The following is a 15134-nucleotide window of genomic DNA, read 5'->3' on the forward strand; positions in this document are numbered from 1 at the left end:
GATTAAGGGCAGGAGCCATTGCTCCCGGCAGGATGGGTATTTTTCAAGAATCTTCTAGTTTAACGCGTCCTAATGCAAGATGATGTAACAAGCCTTTATTGGCTCAGGCAATAAAGAGGAATTAGCTGCAGGCATGGGCGAATATCCATTCAAGCAGATGCTGTGGTCACGGGTTGAGCTCTTTCCTGCTGCCTTGAACCTGAGGCAGGCTATTCTTCCTGTGCGACTCCACAGCTTCAGGCCAGCCCCTCCCCGCTCAAATCCCTGAGGCAGAGCTCCTCTCAAGAAGACTTCCGATATTAGGTTGCCTGGGCCCAGCTTGAATCAGGTGCCCCCAGCCGAGTCGCCCTCCAGGGGATGGAATACAGTGACTCCCAGCCCCGGAGACCTGAGTCCGCCTGAGCCACGGGGACTCGGATAGAAGGCAAGTGAGGCCTGATACCTCTGCTACAGTGCTCCCCGCCCGCCCCATTCGAATCCCAGGTTCCACACAGGAAGAGGCAGTTCCCAGGTGCCACACAGGAAGAGGCGGTTCCCAGGTGCCACACAGCAAGAGGCGGTTCCCACGTGCCACACAGCAAGAGGCGGTTCCCAGGTTCCACACAGCAAGAGGCGGTTCCCAGGTGCCACACAGCAAGAGGCGGTTCCCAGGTTCCACACAGCAAGAGGCGGTTCCCACGTGCCACACAGCAAGAGGCGGTTCCCACGTGCCACACAGCAAGAGGCGGTTCCCACGTGCCACACAGCAAGAGGCGGTTCCCACGTGCCACACAGCAAGAGGCGGTTCCCAGGTTCCACACAGCAAGAGGCGGTTCCCACGTTCCACACAGCAAGAGGCGGTTCCCAGGTTCCACACAGGAAGAGGCGGTTCCCAGGTTCCACACAGGAAGAGGCGGTTCCCAGGTTCCACACAGCAAGAGGCGGTTCCCAGGTTCCACACAGGAAGAGGCGGTTCCCAGGTTCCACACAGGAAGAGACGCACAGGTTCCACACAGGAAGAGGCAGTTCCCAGGTGCCACACAGCAAGAGGCGGTTCCCAGGATCCACACAGGAAGAGACGCACAGGTTCCACACAGCAAGAGGCGGTTCCCAGGTTCCACACAGGAAGAGGCAGTTCCCAGGTGCCACACAGCAAGAGGCGGTTCCCAGGATCCACACAGGAAGAGACGCACAGGTTCCACACAGGAAGAGGCAGTTCCCAGGTTCCACACAGCAAGAGGCGGTTCCCAGGATCCACACAGGAAGAGACGCACAGGTTCCACACAGGAAGAGGCAGTTCCCAGGTGCCACACAGCAAGAGGCGGTTCCCAGGATCCACACAGGAAGAGACGCACAGGTTCCACACAGGAAGAGGCAGTTCCCAGGTTCCACACAGCAAGAGGCGGTTCCCAGGATCCACACAGGAAGAGACGCACAGGTTCCACACAGCAAGAGGCGGTTCCCAGGTTCCACACAGGAAGAGGCAGTTCCCAGGTGCCACACAGCAAGAGGCGGTTCCCAGGATCCACACAGGAAGAGACGCACAGGTTCCACACAGGAAGAGGCAGTTCCCAGGTTCCACACAGCAAGAGGCGGTTCCCAGGATCCACACAGGAAGAGACGCACAGGTTCCACACAGCAAGAGGCGGTTCCCAGGTTCCACACAGGAAGAGGCGGTTCCCAGGTGCCACACAGCAAGAGGCGGTTCCCAGGATCCACACAGGAAGAGACGCACAGGTTCCACACAGGAAGAGGCAGTTCCCAGGTTCCACACAGCAAGAGGCGGTTCCCAGGATCCACACAGGAAGAGACGCACAGGTTCCACACAGCAAGAGGCGGTTCCCAGGTTCCACACAGGAAGAGGCGGTTCCCAGGTTCCACACAGCAAGAGGCGGTTCCCAGGTTCCACACAGGAAGAGACGCACAGGTTCCACACAGGAAGAGGCAGTTCCCACGTTCCACACAGGAAGAGGCAGTTCCCAAGTTCCACACAGCAAGAGGCTGTTCCCAGGTTCCACACAGGAAGAGGTGGGGCAAGGCTCCTCCCTGCTGCAAAGGGCACAAACTTCTCAAGGCTTCGCCTCAGCGGGCGGGCTGGTTCTCCAGGGACTGCCTCCCACCTGGCTGTCTCAATTTGAGCAGCTGTCCATGCTGGGGTGCCCGCCAGGGGTGTGGGAACCACTCCCAAGAGGCCTAGCAGTCCCAACACTTACCAGGGTTGACCCGAGGAGTAATCTCCCTCCCCCCGAAAACCTGAGCTGTCTTCTTACCCCCTCAGTCACCACCCAGATGTGAAGTAATGCAAAAGGCTCAACGTGGTCAGAAGAGCCCCGTTAGCCAGAATCTGGCCTCAGTTGCAAAGCAGCTTAACATGCAACAGCTCCCTACACATTCTCCTGACCCCACCCTCCACCAACCCCCAAAGCCGGAAGCCGTGAAGTCAGGACAAAGAAGGGTGGCGGCCATGATATCTCATTGTTCTACAGGTACAGGACCACACAACGAGGACAAAATAAGTTTAAATATTCAAAAGAGCTGTCTCTACTATAATGTAGATGATACATTTATAAACCTGGAAAACTCACAAGAATGGACTGTGAAGGTTTTAAAAAGAATAAGATAATCTACTCGGGAGGCTGAGGCAGAAGAATCACTTGAACCAGAGAAGTCAGAGGTTGCAGTGAGCTGAGATGGCACCACTGGACTCCAGCCTGGTAACAGAGCAAGACTCCGTCTCAAAATAAACAAATATAATATAATTAATAATAAAATTATACTAAATGATGTGAAAGGCTTGGTTAATAACATATCTTGTTTTTTAATACAATGTCAACACGAATTTTAAAGATTTTATACCAGTTTTAGTACTATTCTCCCAAAATTCAGGTCCTTCCTGTAACTTCAGAATGTGACTTTATTAAGAAACAGGGTCATTGCACATGTAATTTAAGATGCGGTCTTAGTACAGTAGGATGTGTCCTTAATCTGACACAACTGATGTCCTCATAAGACAAGGACAAGAAACAGAGAAACACCAGGGAAGATGCTGTGTGAAGGCAGAGACACAGATTGGAGTGATGCGGCTGCAGGTCAGGAAACACCAAGGATTGCCAGCAAAACCAGAAGCCAAGAGAAAGGCATGGACCAGATTCGCCCCTAGGACCTTCAGAAAGAGCATGACCTTCCAATACCTTCACGTTGGACTTCAGCCTCCAGAACTGTGAGAGAATACATTCTTAATCTCTTAAGATGCGTAGTTTGCGGTCATTTGTTACAGCAGTCTTAGCACACTAATAAGGATCTCAATTCTTCCCCATGTTGGCTACAAGCTTAATTTGATCCTGATCAAAATCCTAAAAAGATTTGTTTGGGTTTGAGGTTTTGTGCTTTGAGTTGTTTTTCGGTTGGTTGGTTGGTTTTTTGTTTGGTTTAAGATAGTATTTTCTATTTTTTTCCTCTTGTTTTTGCTTTTTTGGAAGGGTAAGAAACTTAAATGTCAACGTATCAGAATGAAAACAGTTATATCCGGGAAATTTCTGAAAAAGAAAAGTAGCAGAGCAGGACCAACACTCCCTTCCAGGGAGTGGCCCTGCTGCTGAGAGGGAGGGGCTGGGACAGAAGAGGGAGTTCCAAAACAGCCTAAGTGTGAACGGGGATTTAGTACACAACAGGGGAGGAATGTCAAATCAGTGGGCAAACATAGAACTTTCTTTTTTTTTTTTTTTTTTGAGATGGAGTCTCGCCCAGGCTGGAATGCAGTGGCACGATCTCGGCTCACTGCAAGCTCCGCCTCCCGGGTTCACGCCATTCTCCTGCCTCAGCCTCCCGAGCAGCTGGGACTACAGGTACTCGCCACCATGTCCGGCTACTTTTTTTGTATCTTTAGTAGAAACGGGGTTTCACCGTGTTAGCCAGGATGGTCTCGATCTCCTGACCTCGTGACCCACCCACCTTGGCCTCCCAAAGTGCTGGGATTACAGGCATTAGCCACTGTGCCCAGCCAAACATAGATCTTTCAATAAAGGGCATTGAGAAGACTACAAAGTTGATTGGTTAATAATTTATTATTATAATTATTATTATTATTATTTGAGATGGAGTTTTGCTCTTGTCGCCCAGGCTGGAGTGCAGTGGCACAATCTCGGATCACTGCAACCTCCACCTCCTGGGTTCAAGCAATTCTCCTGCCTCACCCTCCTCCCAAGTAGCTGGGATTACAGGCGCATGCCACCACGCCTGACTAATTGTTGTATTTTTAGTGGAGATGGGGTTTCACCATGTTGGCCAGGCTAGTCTCCATCTCCCAACCTCAGGTGATCCGTCCACCTTGGCCTCCCAAAGTGCTGGGATTACAGGCATGAGCCACAGTGCCTGGCCTATTATTATTATTATTATTATTAATGCCATGTCACAGCTATACTCCTTTCAAAATCCTGATGGATCAAATTTTTAAAACTAAATGATTCAGAAGGGGCACAGTGGCTCACACCTGTAATCCCAGCACTTTGGGAGGCCAAGGCAGGCAGATCACAAGGTCAGGAGATCAAGACCATCCTGGCTAACACGGTGAAACCCCATCTGTACTAAAAATACAAAAAAATTAGCCGGGCGTGGTAGCGGGCACCTGTAGTTCCAGCTACTCCGGAGGCTGAGGCAGGAGAATGGCGTGAACCCAGGAGGTGGGGCTTGCGTTGAGCTGAGATCGCGCCACTGCACTCCAGCCTGGGAGACAGAGCGAGACTCATTCTCAAAAAAAAAAAAAAAAAAAAAAAAAATAGCTAAATGATTCAGAGAGGTCCAATTCATGGTGAGGGACCATATTTGTATCATATCCTTCACTCCCCAAATAGCTAAGAAATGGCCAGATAATACATCACTTTCGAGGGAATAAGTTCCCCCAGCTGCATGGGGATATGAGAATCATGCTCTTGGTGGGCCACATATTTGAGGATTTCTGCAAAACAGAAAGCAAATTATATCAAACTTATAAGAGAAACCAAAGCAGAGGAAGTTTCATGTTAGAATGAGGATTCATTTTTCCCACCAAATCTCCTTGGCGCCTCTTGCAAAGGGGTTCTCAACATCCAAACATACCTGAGTCCCAGAGTGTGTGCCGCTCATTCTCGGAGACGGAACCCAATACTCTAATAAGGAGAAAAATGACTAATGCAATAACATTTCTGTTCATCCCCCTTTTGCAAAAATCATCCTCCTTTTGCGAAGATTTGGGGAAAATGAATCAAATGGAAATCCCCCAAATTCAAAGTCTCTTTATTGGCATAGACCAACATCCCTTGTATAATACAATACATAAACCAGTGTAAAACACACTGACTTACACTCTCCCCACCCCCAGGACCACTTGCCATGTTTGCTCGTGGTTGTTCAAACAAAGAAAATAAACCCCCGGGGATGCGCCCACTACTCGGACACTCCACAGAGGGGAGAAACACAGCGCACTTGGTTTCAGGCAAAGCCCAAGTTCCCTTCCCCTTCTCCTCCCCTTATGAAAATTCCTTTCCAACAGTCCTCAGGCTTTTTGTAAGCTGTCCTCCAAAGCCCTTCCCCAGTGAGGACTACGGGGCTGAAATGTAATCATTCTCCTGAAGCATTGCTGAGTTTTGCCGAGTCCTGCTGGTGCCCCAGCCGCTGAGTGTGTCCTTGGAGCTGGTTCTAGAAGTTGTGATGGATTTTCACTTATCACTTCCCCGGCCCCTCCTGGGCAGCCTGCAGAAACGGAGACGGCCCCGTGGCCCGCACAGAACACCTTGGCCTTGGCCGCACAGTGGGAGAGCGCGCTGTATATTCTTGAGAAACGGGGAATCTGTGTGCAGGCTGGGGCCTCCTCCTCCATTCCCCAACAGAGTCAGGAAGCAGCCCCAGTGGGCAGCGAACTAGGGAATAAACACTGTGCATTACCAACGGGGAAGGAGCCTGGACCAGGCAACCCACACATGTTCACCCCTTGCCATTATTAAAGTTAAAGCACTGTCGAAGTCCTGTTTTAGATCCACCAAATTAGCAAATAATAAGGAAGTTCTGGCCAGGACACAATGAAATTGGCACACACAGGCACACAGGGCTACTGAGCACGGGCCTTCCCCCCAGAAGGCATAGAAACCAGTAACTCTCCAGTTTCTCCTTGGCAAGCTCAGGTCGTATCTGTCATTTGCAACCCAAGAGTCCTGACTAAACAAGGACAGTGCACAGAGATGCTTACAACACCTGTGCAAGATTAGAGACCACCTCGGCTTACAGCACAAGACTAGCTAAAAAATGTTCACATGTCAGCACAACAGAATAATACAAAGACTAATAGCAAAATGGAAAAACAGGCTGGGCGCGGTGGCTCACGCCTGTAATCCCAGCACTTTGGGAGAACAAGGCGGGCGGATCACCTGAAGTCAGGAATTCAAGACCAGCCTGGCCAACATGATGAAACCCTGTCTCTACTAAAAATACAAAAAATTACCTGGACGTGGTGGCACATGCCTGTAATCTCAACCACTCAGAAGGCTGAGGCAGGAGAATGGCTTGAACCCAGGAGGTGGAGGTTGCAGTGAGCCAAGATCGTGCCATTGCACTCCAGCCTGGGCAACAGTGAGACTCTGCCTCAAAAAAAAAAAAAGAAAAGAAAAATGGAAAAACAAACCACACTTGATTCCCAGTTAAGGGAAAGAAGAGCCCTGAAGGATCCCGTCCGGTGCTTCCGGCTACAGAAAAGGAGCCACACGTGTAGGCCAGGATGGTCCAGACGGCAGGTGTTCACTGCACCCTACCCTGTTCCAGGCCTGGTGCTCCGTGGCTCACCAATGTTGTCACGTGTTCACTCTAATTCTGAGGCAGGTGCACTTTGCAAAGGAAGACACTGAGGCATCAAGCAGTTCCATCGCTTCACCATGGTCAAGAAGGGAGTCCCAAACCCAGGCTGTGGGCCCCAAGCCAAAGCTCCAAAGGCAGCAGGAAAGGGAACAGCAGTCATGGAAAAGGGGAGGTGGTTTAGGGGCTTTTTATTTGTTGGTTTGGTTTCAAATTTCATCTGGAGTTTTTCCATTATCTTTTCCAATTAAAAGAAAATCCACAAGAAATCTGTGAAAGGGGGCGGGCATGGTGGCTCATGCCTGTAATCCCGGCACTTTGGGAGGCCAAGGCGGGTGGATCACCTGAAGTCGAGAGTTTGAGACCTTCCTGGCCAACATGGTGAAACACCATCTCTACTGAAAATACAGAAATTAGCTGGGCGTGGTGGCACACGGCTGTAATCCCAGCTACTCAGGAGGCTGAGGCAGGAGAATTGCTTGAGCCCAGGAGGCAGAGGTTGCAGTGAGCCAAGATTACGCCACTGCTATCCAGCCTGGACAACGGAGCAAGACTCTGTCTCAGAAAAAAAAAAGAAAAGACATCTGTAAAAGGATCAGCACACAGCCCCCACTTGAGGACACCTACCCGATAGCTCCTGCCATGCTGGGACCCTCCACCCTGATCCCCCACGCCATTCAAGACTGAGTTCCCGAATGTACCTCCCCAGGGCGGTGATGGGGTCCAGCTTTGTGTCCACATCCCAGCACCTGGCATGGGGCAGGCAACAGTGACCCTCAGGCCCTGTTGGTTGGATTCATTGATTCAGTAATTAGCAGCCTGAGGGCAGGGGACAGAGGCCATTCTCATTCCAGGACCTACCTCCTCCCTGGGGTGTCCTGGGGAATCTCTCCTGGGCCCTGGGCCCACCCACCACACCGCATTGATTAGGCCTTCCATAGAACTCTCAAATCCACTCCCTCCACCCCATGCCTGGCACCGCCGTCCCAGTTCAGCCCTGGTTTCAGCCACATACTCCTGTTCCAGGACCAGCTGTCTAAAGGGTGAGTGTTCTGCTCTCCCTATCCTGTTCCAGTTGTTCACAGGCTCACTGCAGCCTCCAAAGAAAATCCTGACGTCACGGCCTGATGTCCCTGCTATGCCCACAGTCCCTGTCTGCCACCCTCCCCCCACCACGCTCGCAGTGCAGGCTGCCATCAGCACACCTGGTCCCAAATACACCATGTGTGCTTCCTCACACCCCTGGACCACACTGCTCTCCAGCCCAGCATGCCTTCTACACTGCCTGGTGAGTTCCTTTTTAAATAAAAACTTTATTGAGGCTGGATGCGGTGGCTCATGCCTGTAATCCCAGCCCTTTAGGAGGCCAAGGCGAGTGGATCATGAGGTCAAGAGATGGAGACCATCCTGGCCAACATGGTGAAGTCCCGTCTCTACTGAAAATACAAAAATTAGCTGGGCGCAGTGATGCATGCCTGTAGTCTCAGCTACTCAGGAGGCTGAGGCAGGAGAATCCCTTGAACCCAGGAGGTGGAAGCTGCAGTGAAAGGAGATCGCGCCACTGCACTCCAGCATGGCGACAGAGTGAGACTGTCTCAAAAACAAAACAAAACAAAACAGAAAAACAAAAAACCTTTACTGAGATACAATTTATATACCATAAAACTCACCATTTCACACCATTTTAACGTGTAAATCCAATGGTTTTTAGTATATTCGCCATCACCATAACCATCACCACAATTTTAGAACTTTTTTTTTCTTTTTTAGATGGAGTCTCCTGTCTCCAGAGCCTGTTGCCCAGGCTGGAGTTCAGTGGCAGGATCTCAGCCCACTGCAACCTCTGCTTCTCGGGCTCAGAGAATTCTCATGCCTCAACCTCCTGAGTAGCTGGAATGACAGGAGTGAACCACAATACCTGGCTAATTTTTTTTTTTTTTTAGTAGAGACAGGGTTTCACCATGTTGGCCAGGCTGGTCTTGAACTCCTGACCTGAAGAGATCCACCCGCCTCGGCCTCCCCAAGTGCTGGGATTATAAGCGTGAGCCACCACACCAGACCTAGAACACTTTCATTACCCCCTAAAAACCCTATGTCCCATTAGCCCTCACCCCTCTGTCCCTCCCCATCCACCCCTTGGCCCTAGGCAACCTGTAAGCTACTTTCTGGCTCTATGAATTTGCCTCCCGTGGGCGATTCGTATAAATGGAATCACATCACTGGTCTTTTCAGGCTGGCTTCTTATTCACTTGGCATGTTTTGAAGATTCATCCATGTTGTAGTGTCATGTGGCTATAGCATCTCTTGTTCCATTCACCAGTTGATGGATTTGAACGTTGTTTTTCTTGTTTGACTATCATGACTAACACTGCTATGAACATTCATGTACAAGTTTTTTTTTGCAATTTTTTTTTTTTTTTTTTTTTTTTTTTTGAGACGGAGTCTCGCTCTGTCGCCCAGGCTGGAGTGCAGTGGCGTGATCTCGGCTCACTGCAAGCTCCTCCCTCCCGGGTTCATGCCATTCTACTGCCTCAGCCTCCCAAGTAGCTGGGATTACAGGCACCCGCCACCATGCCTGGCCAATTTTTTGTATTTTTAGTAGAGATGGGGTGTCACCGTGTTAGCCAGGATGGTGTTGATCTCCTGACCTCATGATCCACCAGCCTCAGCCTCCCAAAGTGCTGGGATTACAGACGTGAGCCACCGCGCCCCCGCAAAAATTTTTTGTTGTTGTTGCTGGGTATACACCGAAAAGCAATATTGCTGGGTAACATGGTCGCTTTATGTTTAACCTTTTGAAGAACTGCTGGGCTGTTTTCCAAAACAGCAGCACAGTTGTAGATTCCTATCAGCAGTGTAAGAGGGTTTCAATGTACCCACATTCTTGCTAACACTTGCTATTATCTGACTTTTTTCTTGTAACCATGCCTCTGGGTGTGAAGTGGTGTCTCTGTGGTTTTGATTTATAATTCCAAGATGGTTAATGATGTTGAGCATCTTTATATGTGTCTATTAGCCATTCATATATTTTTTGAAGAAATTTCCATTCTGATCATTTGCCCATTCTTAACTGGGTTGTCTTTTCCTATTGAGTTGTAAGGGTTCTTTATATATCCTATATACAAGACTTTTATCAGATATGCAAATATTTTTACTTTTTCTGATGGTGTCCTTTGCAATGAAATGGGAGAAGTCCCCTTGCCCCCCTCACAGGGGTGTGGCTTACTTCTTTGGTGCCCCACTGCTCAAACCCCTAGTGGGAGCGTGCAAATGGGCAGGTTGTGGGGAGCGCTTTTGGGCTCTGACCCCACAACAGTGACTAGAGTTGAGTGTTTACAGCTCCCGGAGCCCCAGTGGGTGTGTGTTACAGTGTGCTTTTTCAGCTTTGCCATCTGCAGGTGGCTTGTGTTAATCAGCTCAATTAGAACCTCTGCCTTATTACAAGGACAGAGGGCTTTCTGTATCCCGGATTCTTGCCCTGGTGTGCCAGAAAAATCGGATCACATGTGGGCTTGGAGAATGACTGCAAGGTTTTATTGAGTGGTGGAAGTAGCTGTCAGTGAGATGGATGGGGAGCCAGAAGGGGACTGGAGTGGGAAGGTGGTCTTCCCCTGGAGTCGAGCTGCCCAGCAGCCAGACTCTGCTCCGACCGCCCCTAACTGAATTCCACATCGTCCCGCCGTTGATGGCCTGCCAGCATCTGCTGGTGTCTGTCAATGTGCTCTTCCGGTCCTCTGCTCCTCTCAATGTCCAGCCACTTGTGTGTGTGCCCACTAGGGTCTCAGAGTTTTTATGGGCACAGGATGGGGGGTGTGGTGGACCAAAAGGCAACTTCTGGGGCACAAAAACAGAAATGCTTGTCCTCACATAGGTCTGTGGGCACAGGCCTGAGGGTGGAAGCCTCGCCAGGGACCCAGCCCTTCTCTACCCAGCGCTTCCCTGCCCTGTTCCCATATCAGCAACACAAAAGTTTTTAATTTTGATAAAGTCCAATTTATCTATTATTTCCTTTCATTGCTGAGTATACACAGAAGCAAGTGCACAATGGGAATTTTTTCAATTTTTATTTTGTAGAAATGGGGTTCCACAATGTTGCCCAGGCTGGTCTCAAACCCAAAGTGCTAGAATTACACCATGAGCCACCATGCCCAGCCTGTTTTTCATCTTTTTTCTAGCTTTACTGATTTCTGTTGCCTGTGCTGTTGGTGTCAATCTGCTTATGTGCCATAGGTCTATTCGAATTTTCTATTTCTTCTTGAGTCAGTTTCAGTAGTTTCTCTCCATGTATGAATTGTTCATTTTATCTAAGTTATCTAATTTCTCAGCAAGTACTTGTCCAGATATTCTTTTATAATCCTTTTTATTTCTGTAAGTGATGCCCCTTCTCTCCTTTTTTTTGAGATGGAGTCTTGCTCTGTCGCCCAGGCTGGAGAGCAGTGGCACAATCTCGGCTCACTGCAAGCTCTGCTTCCCAGGTTCATGCCATTCTCCTGCCTCAGCCTCCTGAGTAGCTGGGACTACAGGTGCCCGCCACCAAGCCCGGCTAATTTTTTTGTATTTTTAGTAGAGACGGGGTTTCACCGTGTTAGCCAGGATGGTCTCAATCTCCTGACCTTGTGATCTGCCCACCTCGGCCTCCCAAAGTGCTGGGATTACAGGCGTGAGCCACCGCGCCCTGCTGCCCCTTCTCTTTTTTTAAAGCTTGAGTCTTTTCCTTTATTCATCAGTTTTCAAAATAATGACTGGCTCCCTACCACCTCCCTAGGTATGTGACACACTGCATTCTAATCACCTGCTACTGTACAACTGATCACCCGAATGTCAGCAACTTAGCACCTGTCATTATGGTTTCTATGGTTTTGTGGGCTGAGAATGCAGCAGGGCCCTGCTGAGCATTGTTCTGCTCCTCGTCACACTGACTGAGGTCACTGGATGGTTTTTCACCAGCAGATGGATGGTCTCGGACCCCAGAAGTCTTTATTCACCTGGCTGGCACATTGGTGGGCATGGCGGGAAGGCCAAATGCAGCTGCACTGCCACACAGCGCCCACCCGCGGCCACTGAAGCATGAGGGCCTTGGGACAGGCACCTTCCCACAGGGCAATTCAGGGTGTCTGCAGGCTTCCAACAGAGGAAGTGGAAGCTGCTAGTTTCTTAAGGCCTGGGCCCACACATGTCTCATTTTTGCTATATTCTACCAGTCAAAGCAGTCAATGAGCCCACCCACATTCATGAGGATGGGGACAAAGGCCCCACCATTGCAAGGAAGACTGTCAAAAACTCTGGGGCCATCTCTAATCTGCCACAAATTGGGTGTGCTGCTTTGGGCTTTTGTATTTTTATGAACATGGATTCAAACACATATGATGAGTTTCAGTCCATGGCAGTTACTATTACTGATGCTCAAATTGACCCCATTTGGGGCAGGAGGAACTCTTTAAGTGGCCCCCTGAGCCTTATTAATGTAACCTGGTCTTCCTGTTACACGCCTGTAATCTCAGCACTTTGGGAGGCCGAAGCAGGCGGATCACGAGGTCAGGAGATCGAGACCATCCTGGCTAACACAGTGAAACCCCGTCTCTACTAAAAATACAAAAAATTAGCCGGGCTTGGCGGTGGGCGCCTGTAGTCCCAGCTACTCGGGAGGCTGAGGCAGGAGAATAGCACGAACCCGGGAGGCAGAGCTTGCAGTGAGCCGAGATTACGCCACTGCACTCCAGCCTAAGGGACAGAGCGAGACTCCATCTCAAAAAAAAAAAAAAAAAAAGAATTCCAATCCTCCCTTTCTGTCACTTGGACCTATCCTCTCCACTGTTGTGGCCCAGGCTGGAGTGCGATGGCATGATCTCAACTCACTGCAATCTCCGCCTCCCTGGTTCACGTGATTCTCCTGCCTTAGCCTCCCCAGCAGCTGGGATTACAGGCGCCCATCACCACGCCAGGCTAATTTTTTTGTATTTTTAGTGGAGACGGAGGTTTCGCCATGTTGACCAGACTGGTCTCAAACTCCCAGCCTTCAGGTGATCCACCCACCTCGGCCTCCCAAAGTGCTGGGATTACAGGCTGGGATTACCACACTTGGCCCTATCCTCTCTTTTCAAAGTTATTGATCAACACTGACTTCTTGGTATCAGTGATCTGTTTAACTTTTCCTGCCTTAACCCTAGGTAACTGTGGAGCCGCTGGGAACACCCACGTGCTCTTCAGGGTCACTGACTCTTGTCTCTGGCTCTTACCTGATGCCCGATTGTTTTACTGTCACTTTCGCCCGTCGGCTCTGAGCACTGAGGACCGTTAGGCCCCAGCCCTCCCTCCAGGCCTTGCCGTCCCCCTTTGCCTAGGAAGTTCGTATTCATCATCTAAAATCCATCTAATACTGACCCAGTTCGCCACCTTCCCAACACGCCCACGCGTGCCTTCCCCACCGTGTTCTGCGTTCACTGCCCACCGTGGTCACGCTGTAACCCGGGCACCTAGTCACCCTGTCACAGCCTGCACGCTTCCATGTTAGGAATCTGTGAGCTCACCAGAGGTCAGGACCTCACCCGTCATCTCAGTGCCCAGCTGCTGGGGCAAGGCTAGCCCGGCTGTCACTGAACTAAGTGAGTCTCTGCTGGCATCAAAGAAGGGGGCACCCTTGGCTTTCTCTGGCACCCTCTTCTTTGATACCTAGGAGGCAAAAAGTGGGAGCAGGCATGAGGGAAATGAGCTGGGAACTGGTAAGGCAATGCCTTTCCAAATGCAGCGGCCCACCAAGGCTTCCTATGGGGTGATGAGTTCACTCCAGACCGTGTGAATTAACTGCCAAGGAGCCAGGGTGCGTGAAAGGCTCTGGGGCGCCCCACACCATTAGCTACTCATGAAGTGCTTTGTGTGCCCACTTCTTTCTCCAGAGGTATTTGGCATGAGTGACTTAACTGATAAGGTTTGAAAGTTAAAACCAGTTTCCACTAAGGCGGCCTTGGGGTCCTCTGGACGCTATCGCCAACCATCTGAGTCTGTAACAAACACCCAGCACCGAACAAAGCATGTCAGGGCTGCTCCGGTGGGGCTGGGTGGTTTTATGGGATCCCTTCACTAATTAAAATTCACTCTTCCAGACAGCTGTGATCTTTGGTGTCTTATGCACTTGAAAAATATATCTTGACATTTAAGCCATGCTTGCTGGGATGGTGTGAGTAGCAGTGATAAGCCACAAATTCCAATCAGTGTAAAAATGCTAAATTCCATGTTGGGGCTTGATTTGAAGGGCAAGGGTGCCCGAATTCCTACAGTTTGTCCCCACTCCATCAGCACCCACAGAGACAGGCCTCTTCCTGTTCTTGGGATGACACAGACGCCCACCCAAGGCCACTGCCCACTCCTGAAATTTCAGGCTGCAATAACAACAAACTACATTTTCGCTCTGGACAATTTCGGGTGCTGTTATTGGCCAGTTGGTGTCTGCACAGCAGATAGTTCAGGAATGTTCTGGGCCACACAAGGTCACGAGCCTGGATGAGCAGAGCCTCCACCCCTGCCCCAGCTCAGCTCCTAGCCCATGGTGGATCCAGCCATCATCTCTGCCCAGGGTCCCTAAACAGGATCCAAGAGGCTGGGGGGAGTAGGAAGGCGCCCAGCTTGTTGCGGAATCCCTGCTCCCTGACATCCCCATCCTGGGAGCCTAGCCTCTGAGACACACAGGGGGATCTCCCCAAGGCCCCTCCCACTCTCTCCCAGGTCCCCAGGGGAGGGTACCCATGGCAGGGCAGGATGCTCCATAAACCCAGCAGGCCTCTTCTATCTGAAGGCCCAAGCCATGCATCTCTGACCAGGGTGGCTTTGAAAGGTGTCTGAGGTGTGGGCCCCAAACACCCTCCCACTTCATGCCTTGGCAGGAGCTGCTCTATGAGGCCGGAATGACTCCCACTGTCTGCCCCACCCCTCACCTGCACCACACCAGCCAAGGAAGGTCAGCCACCTAAGCGCTGGGGATCCTGTGTTCCTAATGCAGACAGCCCCTACAGGCTCCCCTGCACTGCTGTGGTCTGCCATGGCCTGTCCCCCCCCGTTGTAGGGAAAGCCACATTCTGTCATGAAGTGGGGGCGAGGCTGGGGATGGGAGCACAGGGAAACCTGCCCTGGGGGTCAGGATGACCCCCCACTGGCCCCTGGGTCACACCAGGTTCAGAGCAAAGGGTGGGATGGGGAGTGGGCACCATGGAGCTTAGGTGGTCTTCTCAGGGTGGAGAGGTTGCCCAAGGAAATGCTCTCTTTCTTCCTTTTGTTTCCTCTAGGAGATTTGCTCAAGGTGGAGGCAGGGTGAGCCCAGGCATGGGACAGGGGCCTCTCCAGAG

This window comes from Pongo abelii, chromosome 4 (assembly GCF_028885655.2).
Source record: "Pongo abelii isolate AG06213 chromosome 4, NHGRI_mPonAbe1-v2.0_pri, whole genome shotgun sequence".
Classification (NCBI taxonomy): domain Eukaryota; kingdom Metazoa; phylum Chordata; class Mammalia; order Primates; family Hominidae; genus Pongo; species Pongo abelii.